This window comes from Thamnophis sirtalis, unplaced genomic scaffold (assembly GCF_051295495.1).
Source record: "Thamnophis sirtalis isolate CommonGarterSnake01/CBP01778 unplaced genomic scaffold, rThaSir2_p1.2 scaffold_6, whole genome shotgun sequence".
NCBI classification, from domain to species: Eukaryota; Metazoa; Chordata; class Lepidosauria; order Squamata; family Natricidae; genus Thamnophis; species Thamnophis sirtalis.
In genome coordinates, this window is record NW_028261386.1 from 13470079 (window position 1) to 13494753 (window position 24675).

General features: G+C 43.5%; 1 long non-coding RNA gene across 2 annotated transcripts; it reads left to right on the forward strand.

Annotated features, from left to right (window-relative positions):
* Positions 1 to 4417: 4417 nt before the first annotated feature.
* Positions 4418 to 15282, forward strand: LOC148044854 (uncharacterized). Of its 2 annotated transcripts, none has more exons than XR_015697119.1 (3): positions 4418 to 4491; positions 12778 to 12992; positions 14932 to 15282. It is a non-coding gene; the product is annotated as an uncharacterized LOC148044854 (long non-coding RNA). The 2 variants fall into 2 exon arrangements; XR_015697118.1 differs by lacking the exon at positions 4418 to 4491 and adding an exon at positions 7101 to 7173.
* The last annotated feature ends 9393 nt before the right edge of the window (positions 15283 to 24675 follow it).

The window sequence follows — 24675 nt, forward strand, 5'->3', positions numbered from 1 at the left end:
GGGCAGCTTATTTACTAACTCAGCAATGCATCGTACACATGAGGCTAAAATCAACCCTGGATGGCCAAAAATATTTCATTACAATATATATTAATGTTGCCCAAATCTCTTGAATTTGAGCATTCTTGCAAAAACAAAAATCTCTAAAGATTTTCTGAAAAATTTTGAGAATGAATAAATGAATAAATACATAGCCTCAAGACAGGTCAACAATTTTAAAAAATGAGATCACCATCATCTCATAAAACTTAATCCATTAAACTTAATCCATGAAAAGACCTCCTTGGAGTAAGAACACTACTAATCTCTAGTATCTATTAATACCCCCTTATTTATTTTATATAAATAAGTAACTGCCGGCTGCCTGCAATTTGGCAGTTCGAATCTCACCAGGCTCAAGGTTGACTCAGCCTTCCATCCTTCCGAGGTGGGTAAAATGAGGACCCAGATTGTTGGGGTCAATATGTTGACTCTGTAAACCACTTAGAGAGGGTTGTAAAAGTACTGTGAAACAGTATATAAGTCTAAGTGCTATTGCTATTACTATATGTTCTGACTCTTCATGAACCATGGTGGTACAATGGTTAGAGTGCAGTACTGCAGTCTATTTCTGCTGACGGCTGGCTGCCTGCAATTTGGCAGTTCAAATCTCACCAGGCTTATGGTTGACTCAACCTTCCGTCCTTCCGAGGTGGGTAAACTGAGGACCCAGATGGTTGGGGGCAATAGGCTAACTCTGTAAAATGCTTAGAGAGGGCTGTAAAGTCTATTTCTATCTCTAATTAAGGCCACGTAGTAGCTCAGTGGTTAAGATGCTGGGCTTGTCAGCTGGAAAGCCAGCAGCCGAGGTTTGAGACCCAAGAGCCACATGATGGAGTGAGCTCCTGACCTCACCCCAGCTCCTGACAGCCTAGCACTATGATGGCGAACCTATGGCATGCGTGGCACATGGAGGCATATTCTGGAGGGCCGGGGGAGGCCATTTTCGCCCTCCCCAGACTTCAGGAAATCCTCTGAAGGCTGGGGAAGGGTCGCGCGTGCATGGGCAGGTAGGTGAGGATTGAACTGGTGTGGGCATTTGTGCATGCGCTATAGTGTGCACGCACACAATTGTGGCACACCATGAAAAAAAGGTTCACCATCACAGGCCTAGCAGTTCAAAAGCATGAAAATGCGAGTAAATAAATAGGTATTTCTTCAGTGTGTCAGCATTCCAAATATCATGCAGAATTAAATCAGAGTCCAAGGCAAAACTATCCTTAAAGTTCCAATTTAATAAATCAGACATGTTGGCATTGTGGAATCCCAATTCTGAAACACTTCCTGGGATTCCACCCAGTTGAAAGTTCATGATCTTGTCCCCACACCCACAAATCCATCACATGGTCCAATCTTCTTCTTCCACGCTGGCATCTCCGCCCAGTTCGCTCTGTTCAGGTGCAGAGGTACGGAGAAAAAGAATAACCTTGAGCTTCTAGAAAAGATTTTTTTTATTTTGAAAACAACACATTCTACCCCTTGCTATTCCCCCCCTTAATGAATATGCATACTAAAGATGAAGCTGGAAGAGAGTGTGTGGCAGGCCAAAGATTCTTAAAGGAACCGCTGCAGGCCTGACACAGTGGGAATGCAACGGTGCTTCATGACATCATGCTGGGGAGATGACCATGGAACTATCTTTGGAGAATGCTGGCTCGATGAGCACCACCCCTATGGTTGGCAACAACTAGCAGAGTAAAATCAGGGGGGTGGGGGACCATCTCTAATTGAAGTCAATCAAACCAGGAAAAATTTCAGTTACTCTACCATATTCAATGCCCAACCCACTGATAAACATCTCCATAGTCACAAAGGTGTCCATAGAAGAGAGTAAAAAGTCAAGGTGGTTTATGTGTGTGTTTGTGTCTGTGTGATTAAGTCTCTGCCTTTTTACACACAAGAACTATACAACAGGAAAGGTTATTCTTTGGCCAATTCTAATGGAAGAATTGCTCAACTCCCCAGCTCACATGAGAGCTGATAATTCAATCAACCAGCAGATGTCACCAGAATTGTGGTGCTTATATTCATTTCTTGTGAACAATCCATTTCTTATAGGTGTAAATTAGGAATGCTCAAGATTTGAAAATATTAGGGCAGGGTTTATGCTCATCTCCATCTCACACAGTCTAAATTAATTTCACAATAGGATCAGAAGCCAAAATAATGAGGAAGTCTACTTGAACTCAGAAACTGCTGACATCCTGAAGACGTGAAGGATTAATAATCCACGGTAAATCATTGACTTCTTTGGATGCAGTAAAAAGCCAGCTCTTACTTCCAAATTCCAAAATGCTGGACATTCCTCAGCTGACCAACGCTGTGTCAATATTTCCATTATAGCTTCTACACTTTGGATATCCACACTAGCATTTCACAGGGCTATGGGTATGAAGGAGAGACTATATATGCTGGTCTTGTTGTATTCGGGTCTTTTCCCGTGTAAGATTGAGATTGTCTTGGCAACGTTTCGGCAAGGTCTCACTTGCCATCTTCAGGCTGGGTTTTGGGCTTAAAGCGTGGTCGGAGCTGCCATCTTTCTATAAATCTTCGTGGGGTGTGTGTGGAATGCTGGCTTTGTTTCAGTAAGTGGAATGATTGGCCAAGTGGTTGTATTATGATTGGTAGATTGGTGCTGATTGGTGCTGGCTGTGTTTCCCTTGTTGTTTTGTGTTGTAATGGCTGGGTGGTGGGTGGGGATCGTTTGTTGACTATGGCTGGTTTCCAGATGTCTGGTAGGTGGGAGGTATCGTCATGTTTATTCATGTTGTGGGGGTATTTCTCTATTTCGATAGCTTTCATAATTATTCTCTTGTTGAAGTGTTCAGTTTTGGAGATTAACCTGGTTCCTTCAAAATTAATTTCATGTCCTGTAGCATTAAGGTGCTGGAAAAGGGAGGAAGTTTTTTCTTTTTTTCTTCCTGCGTTCTTGTGTTCTGCGATGCATGCATTTACTCTCCTGTTCGTTTGTCCTATGTATGTTGCAGGGCAGGTTTTGCATGGTATTTCGTAGACTCCTTGGTTTTCTAGCTGGATTTTGTCTTTGGGGTTTCTTAAGATGTTGGCTATTTTTTGGTAAGTGTTGAAGGCTGTCTTGATATTGTGTTTGTGGAGAATATATAATGTAATTAATATTATAATATAATATAATATAATATAATATAATATAATATAATATAATATAATATAATATAATATAATATAATATAATATAATATAATATAATATAATATAATATAATATAATATAATATAATATAATATAATATAATAATATAATAATATAATATAATATAATATAATATATAATATAATATAATATATAATATAATATAATATAATATAATAACAGAGTTCCTCCCCTAATCATCTTTGTTGCTCTTCTCTGCACTCTTTCTAGAGTCTCCACATCTTTTGAAAATCGTGGCGATACTAAATGTAGTATTCCAAATGTGGCCTTATCAAGGCATTATAAAGTGGTACTAACACTTTACGTGATCTTGATTCTATCCCTCTGTTTATGCAGCCTAGAACTGTGTTGGCTTTTTTGGCAGCTGCTGCACACGGCTGGCTCATATTTAAATGGTTGTCCACTAGGACTTCAAGATCCCTCTCACAGTTACTACTGTTGAGCAAGGTACCACATATACTATACCTGTACATTTTGTTTTTCTTGCCTAAATATAGAACCTTAATTTTTCACCATTGAATTTCATTTTGTTAGATAGTGCCCAATGTTCAGATCTGTCAAGATCCTTCTGTATCTTAAGCCTGTCTTCTGGAGTGTTGGCTATTCCTGCCAGCTTGGTGTCATCTGCAAATTTGATGAGTTGTGATAGTAAGTCATAGACTACCTGTCATAGAGCCAAGGTGGCGCAGTGGTTAAAGGCAGCACTGCAGGCTACTGCTAGATCAGCAGGTCAGCGGTTCAAATCTCACCGGCTCAGGGTTGACTCAGCCTTCCATCCTTCCGAGGTGGGTAAAATGAGGACCCAGATTGTTGGGGGCAATATGCTGACTCTCTGTAAACCGCTTAGAGAGGCCTGAAAGGCCTATGAAGCGGTATATAAGTCTACTGCTATTGCTATTGTATTAACTGAAAAGTATAAAGTTAGGAAAATTCACACTGAAATAATCCATGAATGCCCTATCTCGGCTACCCTTAACTGGAGTTAGAGCTAGTCTTTAGATTCCTAGCAGTGTATTTAAACCATAAAAAGTGAATCCCAGTTTTTGGACAGGAAGGAAGACTGTATTTTCTTTTCTGCTGTTGCAGAAGCAAACAGTATTTGAGGGGAAATCTTACCATCATGAGTAGATTCCAGCTGTCTTCTTCAACTTGATACCCTCCAAAACTAAATATCATGCTGGGAGGAGATTATTGGAAATGTCCTACATATCTGGAGAGGAAGGCAGCAGTAGGTCTTCCCTTGGTTACATCTTTCCCTACAAAGTAAGCACCAATTCCATACTTGGTTTCACAAGTCTTCTTCCTATTCTCACACAGAGAATCACACACAAGCACCAAGACATATATTTTGTACATTTCCGTTGTATTGTGAAATGGGGAAGTTGCAAGGTAAGGAGATATCAGCTAGAAACTATCATCGCGAGGACAGAGTGATAAAATAAATGTTAGTCATTTAAAGCTACTATCACCAGTCCATTGTTGAGCAACATCACACTCCAAAGCGCTGAGAAATAACTTTGAATGGTTACTAAACAACCAGTGACAATTTGCAGCTACTTGTGCTGTCTCTTATTGATCCTGAATCTCTCACCATTCAGTTTCAATGGGGGAACTGGAGTCCTAATAATTCCTTTCTCCCAAACTCTCCAAATTAACCACCCTCGAAGTCTTTCTTAATAAACTATTCCTTTAGTAATAACAATTGCCTTGTCCTGTACCTTTTCCCTTCTACAATATCTTCTTATGATATTGTAAACTATAAGCATTGTTACACCAACATAGTTGGCATTTTAAAGAATATGCTTTTTGGAGAACCCTTCTGGATAATTTGGCAATCTCTTTCCGTTCTTTAATCTGAATAATTTGGTAGTCCAAGGTCTATCAGCACCTCTATCCCCAACACTCCTCCAATCTCTGGCAGGGTGGAATATGGAATAACATTGCAATATGCTTTTGCGTAACCTTGCTTGTCTCACATATCCAAATGTACAGGCTGAGTATTGAGAGAAATAGGACAGCGGCCAGACTAAATTTATCTCTGATGTCCTGTCAATTACCATGAAAGCAAAACAGCTTGCTTGAACAGCGGACATTTTCCTCTTCCACGAAATCTGCTTCCTGTAAGTTAACTGAAATAGAACGTTGCTCTTACCTGAACGTGTCTTTTAAGAGGAAGGGAGGGAGTGGTCACATGTGGGTATTCTCAAAGCCTGATTGGTCCAAAGACTGAGAGCAAATTCTTAAATACTGGCGCCTTCCAGTCCTATCCCAGTTTCCTCGAAGGCGAACGGTAGAACTGAAATGACAAAAAACAACAACAACAACAAAACCCCACAGGAACCACCCGGGCCCTCCCCTTGGCCCCAAAGGAAAAATCACTAGGGCGGGCTGTGACCACTCCCTCCCTTCCTCTTAAAAGACACGTTCAGATAAGACCAATGTTCTTTTTCCAGAGGAAGGGAGGGAGTGATCACATGTGGGACATACCCAAGCTACAGTCTCAGGGAGGGAAAACAGGAAACCACTAAGGCCCAAGGGGAGCATCAGCCGCCACCCACTGCAAGACCCTCCGACCAAATGACGCGTCCGCTGAAGCGAAGGCGTCCAGATGATAACGTCAGGTGAAAGACGTCAGAGAAGCCTAAGTGGCCGCACAACAAACGTCAGCAGACGGGGCCCTCATGGCCCACACCGCCAAAGTCACGGCACTCCTAGTAAAACGGGCCATGATGCCCAATGGGGACGGACGGCCAGCTGCTCCGTAGGCCCTGCAATGGCCTGACACAGCCAACGGCCAATGGTGGCCGAGGACACCCCAGAACCAAACATTCCCGGCTGGAACGAAACAAACAAGGCCTCTGACCTACGGACCCCCACGGTCCGCCAGAGGTAAATCCTCAGAGTGCGACGCATGTCCAACTGATGCTAGAGCCTCCCCCTATCATTGGAATGGGCCCGGGCAAAAGTCGGGCAGGACGATCTCCTGAGCCCTATGAAAGGGAGTGTTCACCTTTGGGATGAAGGTAGGATCAAGGCAAAGCACCTCCCCGTCCTGGAGAAGATGGCAAAGGTCGGCCCCAGAAGACAGGGCGCCCAACTCCAAAATACGTCGGGCGGAGGCAACCGCCACCAGGAAAACCACTTCAAAGACCAGAACCACAGATGAACAGACCGAAGAGGTTTGAACGGGGCCGCCGTCAAAGCCCTGAGAACTAGGGGAAGATCTCACGTGGGGAACCCGTGGACGGAGGGAGGCCTGAGATCAGCCACCCCCTACAGAATCAGGGAAACCTGAGAGAGAGAAGAAGACCCCACACACCCCAGGACCGAAGACAAAGCCACCACCTGGCGACACAACGTCTGTGAAAGCCCGTTGTTAAGGCCCTTGTGCAGGAATCCAAGATGTTAGGAATAGTGGCCCTGTCGGGAGAAATGCCAAGAGGAGAACACCACCGGACAAAGGCCGCCCAGGTGGAATTGTAGATGCGGGTCGTAGAAGCTGCCTTCCCAGAAGCTGCACCTGGAGCTGGCACCCCCGCAATCCCGGGGATAGGGCTGAGGCTCCGGGCCCATGGGGGGGAGGCTGGATGCCCCACAGGGCCCTTCCCCAACCGCCCGAGGCAGAGGACTGTCCCTTGGGACCACAGCAACGAGAGTTTAGAATTTGTAAACTTTAAAGGTGCCCAATTAAGCCAAAAAGAAAACCAGATTGCAATGAAACAAAGCCTACCTATGGAATATTCTCAAACAGTACTTGGACCAAGAAAGACTGAGAGGAAACTGGGATAGGACTGGAAGGCACCAGTATTTAAGAGTTTGCTCTCAGTCTTTGGACCAATCAGGCTTTGAGAATACCCACATGTGACCACTCCCTCTCTTCCTCTGGAAAACTTCCAGATTTCTTCCAGGGCTCTTGTTCCAGTTCCTACCAGCAACAACATGAAGGTAAACTCATTAACGGGCAGTGAAAAGTTGATCTGACTGTAATCTCCAGAGAACTATGAAGGAGCAGGGAAGAGCTACAAAATCTACTCAATAATGATCATCCCAATTTTACTAGCTCAGATCAGGAAGCCCTAATGGAACCTGCATATTTACCGATTAGCTAAAGTATATTAGTTTTTCTCCCTGCAGCGTATTCCAGAAGCACATTGCTTAATGCCTTAATGGGACCTATAACCTTGACAAGGTTTTTCAGGCTTGGTTGCAATCTAAAGGCAGCTCCCCCTTCGCCACCCACTCCTTGGCAAAACAGGCTTTTGTTTATTCTTCTCCACCTCTTCGTAGAACCAGAGGAAACTTACTGCTGGATCAAAAGAAAGAAACGTCCCTCTGCATATAAATGGCAAAAGGAGCCATTATAGTTTAGGGTTGCTCTTTCCTGACTTTGGCTGGCTTGTAATAGAATAACAGAGTTGGAAGGGACCTTGGAGGTCTTCTAGTCCAACCCCCTGCTTAGGCAAGAAACCCTACATCACTTCAGACAAATGGATATCCAACATCTTATTTAAAACTTCCAGTGTTGGAGCATTCACAACTTCTGGAGTCAAGTTGTTCCACTGATTAATTGTTCTAACTGTCAGGGAATTTCCCCTTAGTTCTAGGTTGCTTCTCTCCTTGATTAGTTTCCACCCATTGCTTCTTGTTCTACCTTCAGGTGCTTTGAAGAATAGCTTGACTCCCTCTTCTTTGGGGCAGCCCCTGAGATATTGGAACACTGCTATGTCTCCCCTACTCCTTCTTTCCATTAAACTAGACATACCCAGTTCCTGCAACCGTTCTTCATATGTTTTAGTCTCCAGTCCCCTAATCATCTTTGTTGGTCTTCTCTGCACTCTTTCTAGAGTCCCCACATCTTTTTTTACATTGTGGCTTGACACGACATGTAAGAGAAAAAGTGTCTGGAGGCTAAACTGTATGACAAACAGTTGAGAGAATTAGGTAGGTCCAGTCTCAAGTAGAGAAAGATTGGGGGGGGGGGGGTTGATAGCTGGCTTCCAGTACTCAAGTGCCTGTCACAGGGAACAAGGGATTGACTTATTCTCAAAGCACCTCAGGGCAGGGCACGAAGTAATGAGAGGAAGCTTGCTATAGAGACATCCAACCTAGAAGTAAGGAGAAATTTTCTGAAAGTTGGAACAATTAATCAGTGGAATAGCTTGCCTTCTGGAGTTGTGGGTGCTCCATCATTGGAAATTTTCAAAAATAGACTGGAGAACCATTTCATTGGGAAGGTAGGAGGTTCCCTTCAGCTCTATGATTCTTTGCTCTATGATTCAAGCTTAAAATGGGTTTGATTGTTCTATGATTTACTGAACACAGTCCAGGCTACCATTTTATACTTTAGTGTGACCTCATATGTACCACAAACGTTAGGTAAATTGTTTGTAAGCATATATTGTGAATGCAATCAGAAAGATCTGTGCCTTTTTAAACTAGGTGTGATGACTTAGGAGTCATTTAATGTTCTTTAATGCTGGCTTCAGTTTTAAGGCTGTGTAATTTAATACATTCATTCACACATACATACATACATACATACATACATACATACATACATACATACATACAACATAAACCAAGTAGTAGATGGATAAAAATGTCAAATCCAGTCGGAACATCTGGCTGACTGTGTGACGCACCATAATAGTAAAATAAATAAATAAAAGTAATAATTAATAATGTAAAAATTAATTAATTAAAAAGAAAACAAGAACAAACAAAAAATTCAAAAGGCAGACTCTATGGACCACTGGATCTTTTTCTGCCGTCAGTTTTCCATGTTTCTGTGAACATTATCCAAAAGTTAGCCATGCAAAAAATCTGACAGATCATCATGATGAAATTAGTCACACAAAAGTTAAATAATACATAATATTGGCACTGTCAGTATGAAAAAGCTGCAAAATTGGAACAGGTGTTCCTAAAACCGAAACATTTTGCACTGCCAGTACCAGACAAATTTCAGCAAAGAGTTATTCTAAAAAACTGGGAACATGCATGGGCCTCCCATGTGAATATAGATTGCACGCCTTGTGATAGAGTAATACATACAAATGTGTCCTCTGAAAACCTGAAGACAATGTAAAATTTGTGTAAGTCTCAAATATTGAAGCTGCAGGGAGGGACATCTGTCGAGGAAATAGAGAGACAAGTAGTGTCACACTCAACATGATGTTATGAAAAGTGCATAATTTGTTTCACCAGCATGATGACATCATAGCATGGCCTCAAACCTCAAAGGTGTTATCAGCAAAGAGCCCATCAGGGCAATGAAATGATGATGAAGACAATTTGGCTACAGAGTATTTATTCTAGGTTTGAATAGTCTATTACTGGCAAATATCTATTACAGACAGATAGACAGATATGAATGGGATGAAACAGGAAGAATCATAGAAAAGGCAGTCTGAAGTCAGAGCTGGTTGCTAAGTGCCCAAAATGTGATCATATGACCACCTGGGGGGGGGGGGCAACCATTGGAACTTCGGAACCGGGTCATAAACACCTTTTGGGGAGTCCGTCATAATTTCAAACAGTTGCTAAGCAACAGATCATAAGTTGAAGACAACCTATATGCAAACCCCAAACAATACATCATTTCTCTAAGGAGGGACCAACAGGTGTTCTGCCTGGACCCATTCCCACTCTAATGCACTATTGTGGCTTCATAACCCAAGGACTGCATGTACTATGAGATACATGCATTGCAAAGGTAAAGGTTTCCCCTGTCCAGTTGTATCCAACTCTAAGGGGTGGGGGTGTTGCACATCTCCATTTGTTAGCTGAGGGAGCCAGCATGGTCCAAAAATACTTCTGTGGTCATGTGGCCAGCAGGAATATATATGGAGGAGCATGGAATGCTCTTACCTTCCTATCAAAGTGGTACCTATTTATCTACTTGCATTTGTATGCCTTCAAACTGGAGTGACGCAGTGGCCTAGAGGTGGAGCTCTTGCCTCATAATCGGAAGGATGGGAGTTCTATCCTAGGTAGAGGCAGATATTCCTCTCTCGCATTGGTGACAGGAAGGGCATTCAGCCAGTAAACACTCAGCTCCAATCAGCTGCCCAGACTCCACCCCGCAAAGGATTATGGGGGTCATTAAATGAAGATGATTTGTATGCTTTCAAACTGCTAGGTAGGCAGGAGCTGTGCCAAATAACAGGAGCTCATCCCGTCACGCCAAGCTTGGGTCTTGAGCTGCCAACCTTCCAGTCGACTAGCCCAGCATCTTAACCGCTAGGCCACCTTGATTTGTAAAAGTCCTAATCAGGGGTGGGGTGCTGAGGATTCGCAGGGGTTCGGGAGAAACTCTAGTTAAGATTCTGTGCTGTTCGGAGAACCCCCAAATCACACTCCTGGCTCGCCCCACCCACCCCTCCCTTTCCAGGAGTCCCCACGCAGCCCGTTTTGGATGCAGGTAAGTGCAGAGCATGTGCAGAGGCTTGGGGAGGGCAAAAAGCAGGCCTACCAGAAGTTTGGAAACCTCCGGAGCCTGGGGAGGCAGTTTTCGCCCTCCCAGAGACTTGAGGAAAGCCTCCAGAGCCTCCCCTTCCGGGAAGGGCAAGAACGTTCTCCCCCAACGGCCATGGTGCAGGAGGCCAACTAAGCCACACCCACTATGGCTACACCCACCCTGCAACCGGGCAGAGAACTCCTTGCTAAAAATTTTGAAGCCCACCTCTGGCTCCTAATTCAAGCCTCCCTAGTGGGAGGAGCTGAGGGAGGCCTTAGATTTTCAATTTCAATTTCAATTTAATAAAATTTGTATGCCGCCCACTCCCTTGGGACTCTGGGCGGCTTACAGACAGATAAAAAGCATTTAAAAATTTAAAAATAAAAAGTACAATTGTTAAAATTACACATCATCCATTCAGTGTAAGTGGGGCTGGACATTAATCAACAGCCCCAGGCCTGCCGGAACAGCCAGGTCTTAGTGGCTTTACGGAAGGCCGGGAGAGGGGTAAAGGTCCGGATCTCTATGGGTAGATCGTTCCACAGGGCCAGCGCAGCTACAGAGAAGGCCCTCCCCCGGGGGGCCGCCAGCCAGCATTGTCCGCTCGACGGCACCCAGAGGAGGCCCAACCTGTGAGATCTTGTTATAAATTTGAGCTAGCTATGCTTTTGATAACATAGGCACATTTCTGACCAGGATCCATTTCTCCCACTCCTCGTCCATAAGTAAAAATTCCACTAGTTTCGATGGCAATAAGTTCAACATGGGGAATTCGCTTCTACGGGGAAGAGCAGGAATTGAATTCTCATATTCAAGCGGTCTGCCTTTCCATCTGTCGCAAAACGAATAACTCCAAATGTTCCGCAAGATGGAAAGTAACAAAAGAACAATAATATCAAGATGACAATGTGAAAACAGTAATGTACCTCCACTGACTCCAACAAGATAGAAGAAAAGAGTTTCTCATGTTGTTGCAAGAAAAAACTGGTGAAAAAGTATCATCTCCCCTGAGCTGAGAAGGCTTCTGGTTTACCAATGCCACAGTCTTTTAAAAAAAAAAAAAAACATGCCCTGGAACTTTCTGGAAGCCTTCCATCCAATACTAACCATATCTGATCCCATTTAATCATCCAAGAGCAGCCAAATTTGGCTTAAGCGCTACACCTTGCTGGACAAAGTGAAAACATGGGTGTTGCATCCTGTCAACATGACAGCTGCTTTACTTACTGATGACTTTATCTACTACCATTCTTTTAGACAAAGGTGGCTTTCCTTCTGAATATAGAGACGTGGTATATGCTGAATTATTAAGTTAATTTTGGGAATATGTAAATGTCAAAAGTAACTTCTGCGGTCTGATTATTAGTTTTAATTTTGAGACCTTTAATGCAGTGGTCCCCAACCCCCGGTCCGCGGACCGGTGCCGGGCCATGGAGTACCTGGCACCGGGCCGCGCAGTGGCTGGGGGCCATGATCGCTGCAGCGGCCGGGGGCCATGATCGCTGCAGCGGCCGGGGGACATGATCGCTGCAGCGCAAAGGCTCCTGGGCCGTGCGCAAAAGCTCCTGGGCCGTGCGCAAAGGCTCCAGGGAAGAGAGCCCCGCGCAGGTACGCAATCAATGTGTCGTCGCGAACAACGCCCCCTCACCCCTGCGCGCGCTCAGCGGGCCACGGTAAAATTATCAAAGGCTGACTGGTCCGCGGCGATAAAAAGGTTGGGGACCACTGCTTTAATGGACTATAATTTTGCACACATTCTGTCAAATTCTGTCATTCTATCATTTTGTCAAATTCAGATTTCTTTTAACATGGCTTCAAAGCCCCTTTAAACATTGACCATAACAGTACTAATTTAGAATTCTTGTTCATTCTTATGATATTTTTTCATTAATTTGACTGTTAAATCTTATCAACTGCAATTTTAGTCAGTTTTTGAAATACTAAAGTGATACATGATTTTCTTCATATTTGTTTTGGTTCAGTATTAGCCGTAAAGGAATGGCAGGCAGCTTTTCCTTTTCTTTTAATTTAAGTAACTTTTATATTTTGAACACCCTCAATGATTTCTGTTTTCTATTTCCATTATCCAGTATCTCAGCGTCTGCCATAAAGAAGAGGGAGTCAAGCTATTCTCCAAAGCGCCTGAGGTCAGGACAAGAAGCAATGGGTGGAAACTAATCAAGGAGAGAAGCAACTTAGAACTAAGGAGAAATTTCCTGATACTTAGAACAATTAATCAGTGGAACAACTTGCCTCCAGAAGTGGTGAACGCTCCAACACTGGATGTTTTTTAAGAAGAGATTGGGTAACTCTTTGTCTGAAATAGTGTAGTTCTTCCTGCCTAAGCAGGGGGTTGGATTAGAAGACCTCCAAGGTTCTTTCCAACTCTGTTATTCTATATTTTGTATTTATTTCTTTATTACAGTTATTTTCTTTTAGTATTTATTTTTGTTCTGACCCAAACTATTTCTAAAAGTACAATCTATAGCACATCACTCAAAAGCCAGATGCATTGGTCTCTGCAAGGGTGACGCAAGGGGCAAATGATGAAACGTGTGTTGTGACATCTCACTGCAAAGTGCAAACCAAAGGACTTACGTATTACAAGCAATGTTGCAACACAAGTTGGAAAAGCGGGGGTTTGCATTATGATGCCACAATATATGTTTTGCCACTTTTGTGTCTTGGACCGGATACCTTCAGCCAAGGGTGTCTCTTATTTGGGGGAAAAAAATGCTTTATGGGCTTTCCCTAAAGGGAGGAACCTCTGGTTGGAAACTGAGATACCTTCTTCTCAAATTTGTACAGATTAAAGATATTAAGAGTCAGGTGCAAGATTATACATTTGTATGTAGGGGTGATCTGTTACTTGGGGTTTAATGCTCTAGATCAGGGATGTCAAACTGGATTTCTTCAAGGGCCAGATCAGCATTGTAGTTCTCCCCTGAGGGAGGAACAGGACGGATGCCTCCTACAGGACCCTGCTGGCCAAAATGGGGGTGGTGGTACACGCACCCCTCCTGTACCCCATTTTCGGCCTGGACAGCCTCCTGTAGCACTCTGCCTCCCAAAACGGGATGCTGGGGGCCCGCGCACAGCCTCTACATCAGTGTTTTTCAACCACTGTGCCGCGGCACACTAGTGTGCCGTGACATAGTGTAAGGTGTGCCGTGGGAGAATTACTTTATATATAGTCAGTATAGGCACAGAGTTAAATTTTTTTAACATTTTCTAATGGTGGTGTGCCTCGTGATTTTTTTCATGAAAAAAGTGTGCCTTTGCACAAAAAAGGTTGAAAAACACTGCTCTACATGCCCCTACCCCTATTTTGACCAGCAGAGTGCTGCAGGAGACCATCCGGGCCAAAAATGGTGTCTGTGTAGGGTGGGGTGCACGCTCCTCCACTGCCCTGTTTTGGCTGCCAGAGGCACCGCGGGCTAGTCCTTTGTTATTTCTAAGCTGGCCCCGCGGGCTAGATTTTAGCAGCCTGTGGCCCAGATTCGGCCCGCAGGCCTTGAGTTTGACACCCCTGCAGGTAGAGGTTTCTAAGCTAACAGTGAGTCACAGAGATGTGCATCAGTGTAAAACACGTCCATAAGAATGGCAATCAGGGTTTCAATGAGCTGGCTGTGGGATCTGGCACACCGGAAGAGAGCCAGGTTGGGAATGGATCGTTTTGCTGAGAGAAACATTTTATATAGAAAACCTATAGGAAAGCAAAATATACTTTCAGATTCCTAACCTCAAAAGATAGCATGTTTCTTCCATTCCATTGGGACACCTCTGAGAACTCTTTGCATTAAGACCTGCCATGTTTATGCAATTTATTGCACAAATGTGAGAGCAGATGGCAGTGTTGCCAACATTTGCAAAAGAACCAGCGCTTCCCCAAACAGAATGTACACGGATGTGTAGTACATGAACTACCTGGAATTATATCTCTTCCTCCATCTTCCTATGGGGAAGGATTCCCCTCACCCCCCAACCCCAACCCCAGCAATTATTGGAAAGAAAAGGGTGACTTGGCTGCAGGCCAGAAACACTGTAGATAAAATCATCCTGGTGGATTAGTCAGTGTTCCACCCTGTGCTTTGGATTGCAGAGATACCCGTGACAAGTAAAGCATGGCTCTGTGTAAACAAGCTTGTGTTGGGCTGATCCAAATGTATTTAAAAAAGGATTAAGAGGCACAAAAAAGGCCTGTAGTACCATATAATGACGGTGATCAATCTGCCACCCTCCAGGTGTTGCCGATCTTCAACAGCCAAGAACTCAGCCATCTGTGCCTGGAGGACAGGCAAAAGAAAAAAGAGCGACATCATGTTGATCATCATGCAAATTATTATTGTGATGTCATCAAGGCTTCTACCAGATACCTATGGCTAGTATACCCAACAGTGAGGGATTTGGAGGAAAATAATTTCTCCTTCCTTGCGGCCATACACTCCAACTGCTCCTTATGCCAGGCAACATGTTTATGTGAATTTTCTAGCATTCTCTCATGCCTTGAAGTTTTAACACTTTCCACTCAAGTACTATAAATTACTGTATTTTTCGGACTATAAGACGCACCGGAGTATAAGACGTACCATGATTATGAAGAGGTAATTTTTTAAAAAAAAGTGTTTGCACTCTGCAGGCCTCCCAAACCCTCTGCATGCCTCATTTTTTTGCAAAAAAAAAAAAAAAAAAAAAGGACATGCAAAGCTTTTGGGTACGCTTGTAGAGTGCTCCCGGGGGCTGGGGGGGGCAAAAACGGCCCGGTTTTGCTCTTTTTAGCCCTCCCCAGCCCTTAGGAGTACTTTGCAAGCCTCCCAATCCCTCTGCACATCCATTTTTGCAAAGGGGGCAGGGTTTTAGTAGGCCAAAAATGCTGTATTCAGTGTATAAGATGCACCCAGATTTTCACCCTCTTTTTGGAAGGAAAAAGGTGCGTTCTTATACTCCGAATAATACGGTAACTCTTGGAAGTGGCACACCTTATGTCTAATCCAAATGCATTTGAATAAGGTGAGGCTAAAATATTTAGCTCTCTATGGCTAAACATTTTTATTTATTTACTTGCATATTTATTGTACTTCTACACCCTCTGATATTCTGAATCTCTGAACCCTTCACACAACAAAAGTTAAAACCAGAAAGAGATTGGACACCCTTTTGTCTGAAATGCTACAGGTCACCTTTGACATATAACACTTCATTTAGTGACCATTCAAAGTTACGACGTCATTGAAAAAAAGTGACATAAGATCGTTTTTTTACACGTATGACTGTTATGGCATCTCCACGGTCGCATGATTTATATTCGGATGCTTGACAACTGACTCATATTTATGTTGGTTGCAGCATCCTGGAGTCATGCCTTTTGTGACCTTTTGACAAGCAAAGTCAATGACGGAAGCCAAATTTGCTAAAAAAAAACGTGTTACCCTATTTAACAGCTGTGGCAAGAAAAGTTGTAAAATGGGGCAGAACACACTTAACAAATTTTTCACTTAACAACATAAATTTTGGGCTCCCTTGTGGTCATAAGTTGAGGACTACCTATATAGAATTGGGCTGAGCAGGAGGCTGGACAAGAACTTTCAATGTCCCTTCCAACTCTGTTCTTCTGTTCTTCGATTCTGTTATGTGCATATTAAAGCAAGGATACATTTCAAAGAGCTATAAAATAAAAGCAAAGGACTAAAAAAAAACACTCTAGTAAATCAAGTGACGTATCTTTTCAGTTTGGATACCATTAAAAAAAATCTTCTCCCAAGTCTCATTTAATTCTATGATGGGATGCAGAGAAGACTCTTAGAATGTGAAATTAAGGTATGGATGGATACTGTCCTTACTTGAAACAAAAACTAGGTTTTTACCCCACCCCCCCAAATAATTTATTTTCAAAATAATTAAGTCTTAAGATGAGTCTTAATAAGGGCTCAGTGGCTAAGATGCTGAGCTTGTTGATCAGAAAGGTTGTCCGTTTGGTGGTTCGAATCCCTAGCGCCGCGTAATAGAGTGAGCTCTCGTTACTTGCCCCAGCTTCTGCCAACCTAGCAGTTCAAAAGCACGTAAAAATGCAAGTAGAAAAATAGGGACCACCTTTGGTGGGACGGTAACAGCGTTCCATGCGCCTTCGGTGTTGAGTCATGCCGGCCACATGATCACGGAGACATCTTCGGACAGCGCTGACTCTTCGGCTTTGAAACAGAGATGAGCACCGCCCCTTAGAGTCGGGAACGACTAGCACATATGTGCGAGTGGAACCTTTTCTTTTTACTGAGATGAGTAACTGAAAATAGGGTAATGGGATTAGGTTTTTAAAGTCATTCTGGTGTAGGGAATCATCTTAAATTCAGGGCTGAGCAAATATGGCATACAGATAGTCTTCAACTTACAACCATTCGTTTAGTGACTGTTCAAAGTTACGATGGCACTTTTGACACTTGTGGCTGTTGCACCATCTCATGGTCATATGATCAAAATTCGGACGCTTGGCAACTGACTCATATTTACGGCGGTTGCTGGAGTCATGTAATCACCTTTTATGACCTTTTGAGAAGCAAAACCAACGGGCAAGCCAGATTCACTTTACAGCCGTGTTATTAACTTAACTGCAGTGATTCACTTAACAACTGCAACAAGAACAGTCGTAAAACAGGGCAAAACTCCAACAATGGTCTCACTTAGCAACAGAAATGTGGGGCTCAGTGGTGGTCATAAGTCAATGACTACTTCGACGTGAAAGGAGATATGCCACCACATCACCACCATCATATGAATTCGTTGTTTCGAAATTAACAGTCAGATCTGGAGGTTATTTTAATATTGGTGTAAAAAAACAAGGGAATTGAGGAATCTGGGTGAAAATGTGTAACCAATTTATAATGCCTTGGTAAGGCCACATTTGGAATACGGCATCTAGTTTTGGTCGCCACGATGCGGAAAAGATGTTGAGACTATAAAAAGAGTGCAGAGAAAAGCAACAAAGATGATTAGGGGATTAGGGGACTGGAGGCTAAAACATATGAAGAATGTTTGCTGGAACTGAGTATGTCTAGTTTAATGAAAAGAAGGACTAGGGGAGACATGATAGCAGTGTTCCAATATCTCAGGGGCTGCCACAAAGAAGAGGGAGTCAAACTATTCTCCAAAACACCTGAGTGTAGAACAAGAAGCAATGGGTGGAAACTAATGAAGGAGAGAAGCAACTTAGAACTAAGGAGACATTTCCTGACAGTTAGAACAATTAATCAGTGGAACAACTTGCCTCCAGAAGTTGTGAATGCTCCAACACTGGAAGTTTTAAAGAAGATGTCGGATATCCATTTGTCTGAAATGGTGTAGGGTTTCCTGCTTAGGCAGGGGGTTGGACTAGAAGACCTCCAAGGTCCCTTCCAATTCTGTTATTCTATTCTATTCATGTCATCACAGCGGCATCACATGACCTCTTGGGACTTTTCCCCCCTTCACTAAACCGGGCGTGGGCGTGGCCAGCACGTGATGCATCTGGCCTATGGGCTGGGAGTTTGACAGTCCTGGATTAAATGAAGAGAATGATACAGGTACAGACTGTCAGCTGTCCCAGAACTGAGCTAGCCAAAAATCTGAGCCCAGAAGCCATTATAAATTGAGAAGAACAAAGGAAACTTAATTGGCTAGGAGAACTTGAAACTTAATTTCCTATATTCAGAAGTTACGATCTGTCTACCTGCTAATTGTTGGCATACAACTGCAATAGATCAAACTCTCCATTTTGAAATTATCTTCTACTGACAAGATTATGTGAAACAACAATAATTGATGGAACTCCGGGGAATATGCCGAAGCAAGTCCCTTATCCAAGGGACTCCTGAGGATATGCAGAAGCAAGAGAGCAAATTAATTGCTTGCAGAAATTCAGTCGCCAAATATAACTGACAAGTCATGTGTTCTTTTCCCCAAAAGGTTTCTTGGAACATATCAACGATAGAAGTAGGAGAGCGAATACACTGTGAGAACAGTTGTAGACGATATTTGAACTAGATCATGGCATCAGGCGGGATTGTTATTGGATCCTATTACACAAGTGGGACGTGGAGCAAAATTCTGTAGCACGCTCGGCTTTAGTTGAATCCTCTTTCACGGTATTTCCTCGCCAGCCAACTTTTCATCTCTCTCTCCTTTCACCAGTCAGCATTCTGTGGACACTGTTGTATATATCTAGACTACCCTGGGCAATTGGGGGGGGGTGGGGAGGGGGACTTTCTCTATATTTTTTAATGTTCCTACTATTATAAACCTCAGATACTGGGTGATAAAATGTTGGCTTAGAAAGATTAGATCTTGAGAGTTAATAATTTATTGTGATTTTTTTTCCTGCAGAGGAAAAAACAACAACATAGTATGTAGTTATATTTCCTAATCTATTTGCTTTGATGGTGAAGGTCTTTTTTAAAACCTTGTTTCTCATTTCATAGTTCTTTCTCTCCAGGACAGAAGACTTCAATGGGTCAAATGGAAACAGAACTGGTGAAAAAATAGCAGTACCAATAACAATAGCACTTAAATGTATATGTATATCGCTTCACAGTGCTTTACAGCCAGGGGTGAAATGCTACTGGTTCGGACCGGTTCGCCCGAATCGGTAGTAAAAATGCTACCAGTTCGCCCGGACCAGTAGTAAAAAAAAATGCTACTGGTTTGGGCGAACTGGTATTTCCAACAATCAGCTGTGCCACACGATTTATATTAGCTAGAAAGCAGGATTTCCTGCACATGCTCCCATTGCTACCGAATCGGTAGCAAAGGTAAGTTGATTTCACCCCTGTGTACAGCCCTCTCTAAGCAGTTTACAGAGTCAGCCTATTGCCTTCAACAATCATTTTTTCTAACCTCAGAAGGATGGAAGGCTAAGTCAACCTTGAGCTGGTCATAGTCAAACTCTTGGCAGTGAGCAGAGTTAGCCTGCAATACTGCATTCCAACCATTGCGCCACCATGGCTCCTAAATTTTCTAAATAAATAAAATAATAAAAAATAAATGATGTTAATGGTTCCAATATTGCAGTCTTTCCAACAAATATGTGAAAATATAGTCTGCTCAGAGGGATCTCTATATGAGGAACACAAGAGTAAGAAATTTTAGGGTCTTGATGACTAGATTAAAAAGAGAGAACAAGAAAAATCTAGTCAAAGCTGAGAGTTTTCTGGCCATGGCTAAAAAGCATAGTAGCTGGAGCTAGACCTGATACAAATCTTGGTTTGTTTATACACATCTAAAATTAAGAGTAGAAGTTAATGAAATCTCAGAACTTTATGGTGAGAAAAGACAGGATACATCTTTCTGAAATCAGTGAATGGTGGCTGAATTATTTGAAACTTTGCATCCAAGTCCAAATTATCCGGACTGGTCCCATGGGCAGCTGGGACCCAGATAAAGATGTGAAGTTACTGCCAAATGATGACCTTATGAGATTGCACTGTATGGCTAAGATATTAGAGAACTGAGTGTAACTTTCAGTACTTAGAACTATGATCAGGCTTTCTATTAATAGACTTGTCCAAAGCGGATGTTCATAGATAGACTAATGGCTGGCAAAAGCATTTTAAGTGAATGAAATACTGACCTGTATGTCTGCTGAACTGTCTCTTTTTACAAATGTTTTGGAGAATCGATATACCAAAATGGCATAGAGGTAGAACCGGGGTGGAATTCAGACAGTTCGGACCAGTTCAGGCAAACCAGATGCTAATTTTGCATCTGGTTCGCCAAAACGGTAGTTGGAAGGACTGGCTGGCCTCACCCACCCCACCCCACCCTTCCCAGGAGACTCCACACAGCCCATTCATCATGTCAGGTAAGTGCAGGGCCTGCACAGAGGCTCTGGGAGGGCAAAAAAGGGGCTTCCAGAAGTTCCGGATGTCCAGAAAAGGGCCTGTTTCCAGCCTCCAGAGGGACTCCGGAGCCTGGCACAGGCCATTTTTGCCCTCCTGGAGGCTCGAGGAAAGTCTCTGGAGCCTGATGACGGTGGAAAACAGGCCACCCAGAAGTTCCAGAAGTCTGGAAACCAGCCTGTTTCCAGCCTCCGGAGCCCAGGGGTGGTTGTTTTTGCCCTCCCAGAGGTTTGAGGAAAGAGCCCCCCCTGCCATGCTGCAGGAGGCTGAGTAGGCCATGTCCCCCATGGCAACGCCCACCCAACAATTGGGCAGAGAACCAGTTGCTAATTTTTTTCAATCCCACCCCTAGGTAAAACTACCAATCGGAACATTTTTCAGTTTGAATTTATAACTAGGGATGGGGCTCAGAGGCAAATGCTTTTTTCGCATGCACATAATCTGAAGTTCAGTCTCAACATTTCCAGGTATGTCAAGGAATGTGCCTAAAATCCAGGAGAGTTGGTTCAGTCATTATCAACAATACTGGGTTAAATATACTACAAATCATGTGCACATTCCCAGAAAAGAACAACAGGATGGCAGGTTTTCCTGCTATAATCAAAACTCAATTGTTGTGAGTTTCATCTCATATTGATAAAAAAGGTGACCAGAACAGGGACATGGAGAGTTCTGTTTTCCTAAAAGCAGCAAACTAACAGCCTCCTAAATTGTGAAAACAGGAATTATAGAATAGAGAAAGAGATCTTAGAAATCATATACTTCAAATGTTGTTTAATGCAGGATCCATTGAAGCATTTCTGACCAATGACAATTCAAACTGTTCTGACTTCCAATAAGGGAGAAAATATTTCAGATGGCAGCTTGTTCCCCTGGCTCATAGTTCATACAGTCAGAAATTCCTCTTGATGCCTAACCTGAACCTACTATGGGGGTGTATTGTTGAAAGGTCTACTCTTGATCATAGTTACATCAGTGGTGGGATTCAAAAAAACTTTGTTGCCGGTTCTATGGGCATGGCTTGGTGGGTATGGCAGGGGACGGATATTGAAAAATCCATTTCCTCCCCATTCCTGGGGATAGGTTACTGCAAAATCCCCATTCCCTTCCCACCCCACTAACCTGCTTTCCAGCTCCGTTCTCCTGTGCAGGGCAAGAGAAAAAGACCCAGCCAATCAGCTGGGACACCTGATCAGCTGGGACTCAGGAGGCAGTGAATAGATGGGGGCGTGGCCAACCAGTTGTGATATTTGCCAATTCTCCGAACTACTCAAAATTTCCGCTACCAGTTTTCCAGAACCTGTCAGAGCTGGCTGAATACCACCTCCGAGTTACATGACCTGAGCATCTCATTGTGATGGCATCTAGATAGGGTGCAATTTCTCATCACATCTAAACCAGATGTGGCCACCTTTCTATCAAGCTAATCATACTGCAGGAGGTTTTTCTGCTGATTCTGAATAAACAAAGATGACATTGTCATGACCCCTCTGGAGCTCAGGACGATAACAGTGGTGGAATCCCAGAAAGCTTTGATAGCTCATCTAGCAGTTCTATGACTGGCTTTATCAATATCTTTGTTCTTGTGATGTTTAATGGCCCTCTAAGGGAAGTCTTGCAATGTATAAGTTCCACTGCCATTCAAAAGAAGTGAATGCTGATTCTATTTCAGCTCTTCTATTGATGCGATTGAAATGGCCATAGGAAGATGATGCGATGTTAACATGACATGCAAATCATTGTTGGAGATAAAATGTGGAATGAAAGTTGTGTCAGTTATTGACCAAACAGCAATAGCACTTAGACTTATATAGTGCTTTTCAGCCCTCTCTAAGCAGTTTACAGAGTCAGCATATTGCCCCCAACAATCTGGGTCCTCATTTTACCAACCCCGGAAGAATGGAAGGCTCAGTCAACCTTGAGCCTGCGAGAATCAACTGTTGAATTGCTGACAGCTGGCAGTCAGCAGAAGTAGCCTGCAGTACTGCATTCTAACCACTGTGCCACACGGCTCTTCCCAGACTGTTATGCAGAGGCTGTTAAGAAACGTCTCCAATAGTTTATGTCAGGGCTATCAAATTCCCGGCCCACAGGCCAGATGTGTCACATGCTGTAGAGGTAGTATTCTGTCGGTTCTCCATGGTTTGGATGAACCAGTAGTGGCAGTGGTGGAAGGCTCCACCCACCCGCCCACTCATCATCACAGATGCTCTGCACATGCACAGAAGATTCTGTACATGTGCAGAAGCACCGCACACGAGCAAAGTGAGAGCGCACAAACTCCCAGGTTCGAACCAGTAGCGAAGGTAAGAGGATTTCATGTCTGATGTGCTGGCCACGCCCACACCCAGTTTAGTGAAGGAGGGGGAAGTCTTTAAACTTTAAACTTTAATAGAATTTCTATGCCGCCCACTCCCTAGGGACTCTGGGCGGCTCACAACAAGTAAAAGCATTTAAAACATTTAAAATTACAGAATTAAAATCAACACAACATCCATTCCATCAACAGGAAATTAATCAACAGCCCCAGGCCTGCCAGAACAGCCAGGTCTTGGTCGCTTTACGGAAGGCCGGGAGCACGTGATGCTGCCGTGATGATGTGACTTTGACACCCCTGCTTTACGTAGTCTCCATCTTTTTGTGGCAATCCTTCTGATATTGGAAGATTTTATCATATCAGTGTTCTTTCTGCAAGCAAAACACCACTGAAATCCCTTTTGTCCTTGGTTTCACCATCTTGGTAGCTTGTCTTCTAAATGTGTTCTTTTTTTAACAGTAGTGCTTGGAACCAAATAAAATATTCCAGGCAAGATCTGACCAGGACAGGGTGCAATTGAATAGTTACTTCCAGAGGTGATATTCAGCCAGTTCGGACTGGTTCAGGCGAACCGGTAGCTCTGATGATCAGCTGGTTCCGCCCACCAATCCCCGATCTATCCTTTCCTTTATTTCCTGCTTTCTATCTCATCTCAATCGTGTGGCACAGCTGATTCCCCCACCCTCGCTGTTCTACTTACCATTGCTGACTTGGAAGGTAAGCAGCTGAGCTTCTAGCTTTAGGCCCGTGTGAGCGCAAAGCGCGTGCTCACCAAACCATTTGTTAAGTCGGCAGCATCCCACTACTGGTTACCCCCCATGATCTGGGCTCTTTATTCTCTCTATGCAATATAACCTTTTCATATTCATAACATTTTAACCTCATCATATTACTGGCCTGGGTTCAACTTGCCCTCAACAAGGATATCCAGATCCCTTTTCTGTATATTATTGTCAAGCCAGTCCACCATCCCATATTTATTTTTTGCACAGCGATGAAGATCGTCACATTTTTCTCACTTAGATTTTATTTTGTTCATTTTAGCTGACTGCTCAACTTTGTCTTTTGAATCTTTTCTCGTTCATCTAAATTAACCACCTCTTCCACCTCTGCAAACTTTGTTAGTTAGTTCCCTTGATTCCTTCATCTATTTCACTAATAAACGGGGCCCAGCACAGAGCCCTATGGCACTCTACTTAATACTTCCTTTCAAGGTGAAATGGAACCATTAATAAACACTCAGCCAACGGTGATCCTACCTAATAATAATAATAGTATCATCCAGCCCACGTTTTATGAATAATATTATGAGGCACTTTATCAAAGGCTTTGTTGAGGTCCAAATGCCACAGTTTCTCATAAGAAACCTATACAGGTAATCCTTGACTTACGACCACAATTGAGGCCAAAAATTCTGGGGTTCACTACTTTTCTTGTCACAGTTGTAAAGTGAATTGTTGCAGTTGTTAAGTTAGTAACCTAGTCTTCAAAAATGTTAGCAAGGGGTTCTCTGCATTGTTGCTGGGTGGGCATGGCCATGGTGGGCGTGGCTTGGTTGGCTTTCTGCACCACGGGGGGAGGGGCATGTTTTTGCCCTCCTCGAGCTTCGGAGGTTTTCCGCAAGGCTCTGGGAGAGCGAAAATGGCCTCCCCAGGCTCCGGAGGCCCTCTTCCCAACCTTCCAGTAGGCCCCTTTTTCGCCCTCCCAAAGCCCTGCACTTACCTGCATCCAAAAAGGGGCACATGGGGACTCCTGGGAGGGGAGGGGATTGGCAGGGTGGGTCCAGCCAGGAGTGGGATTTGGGGGTT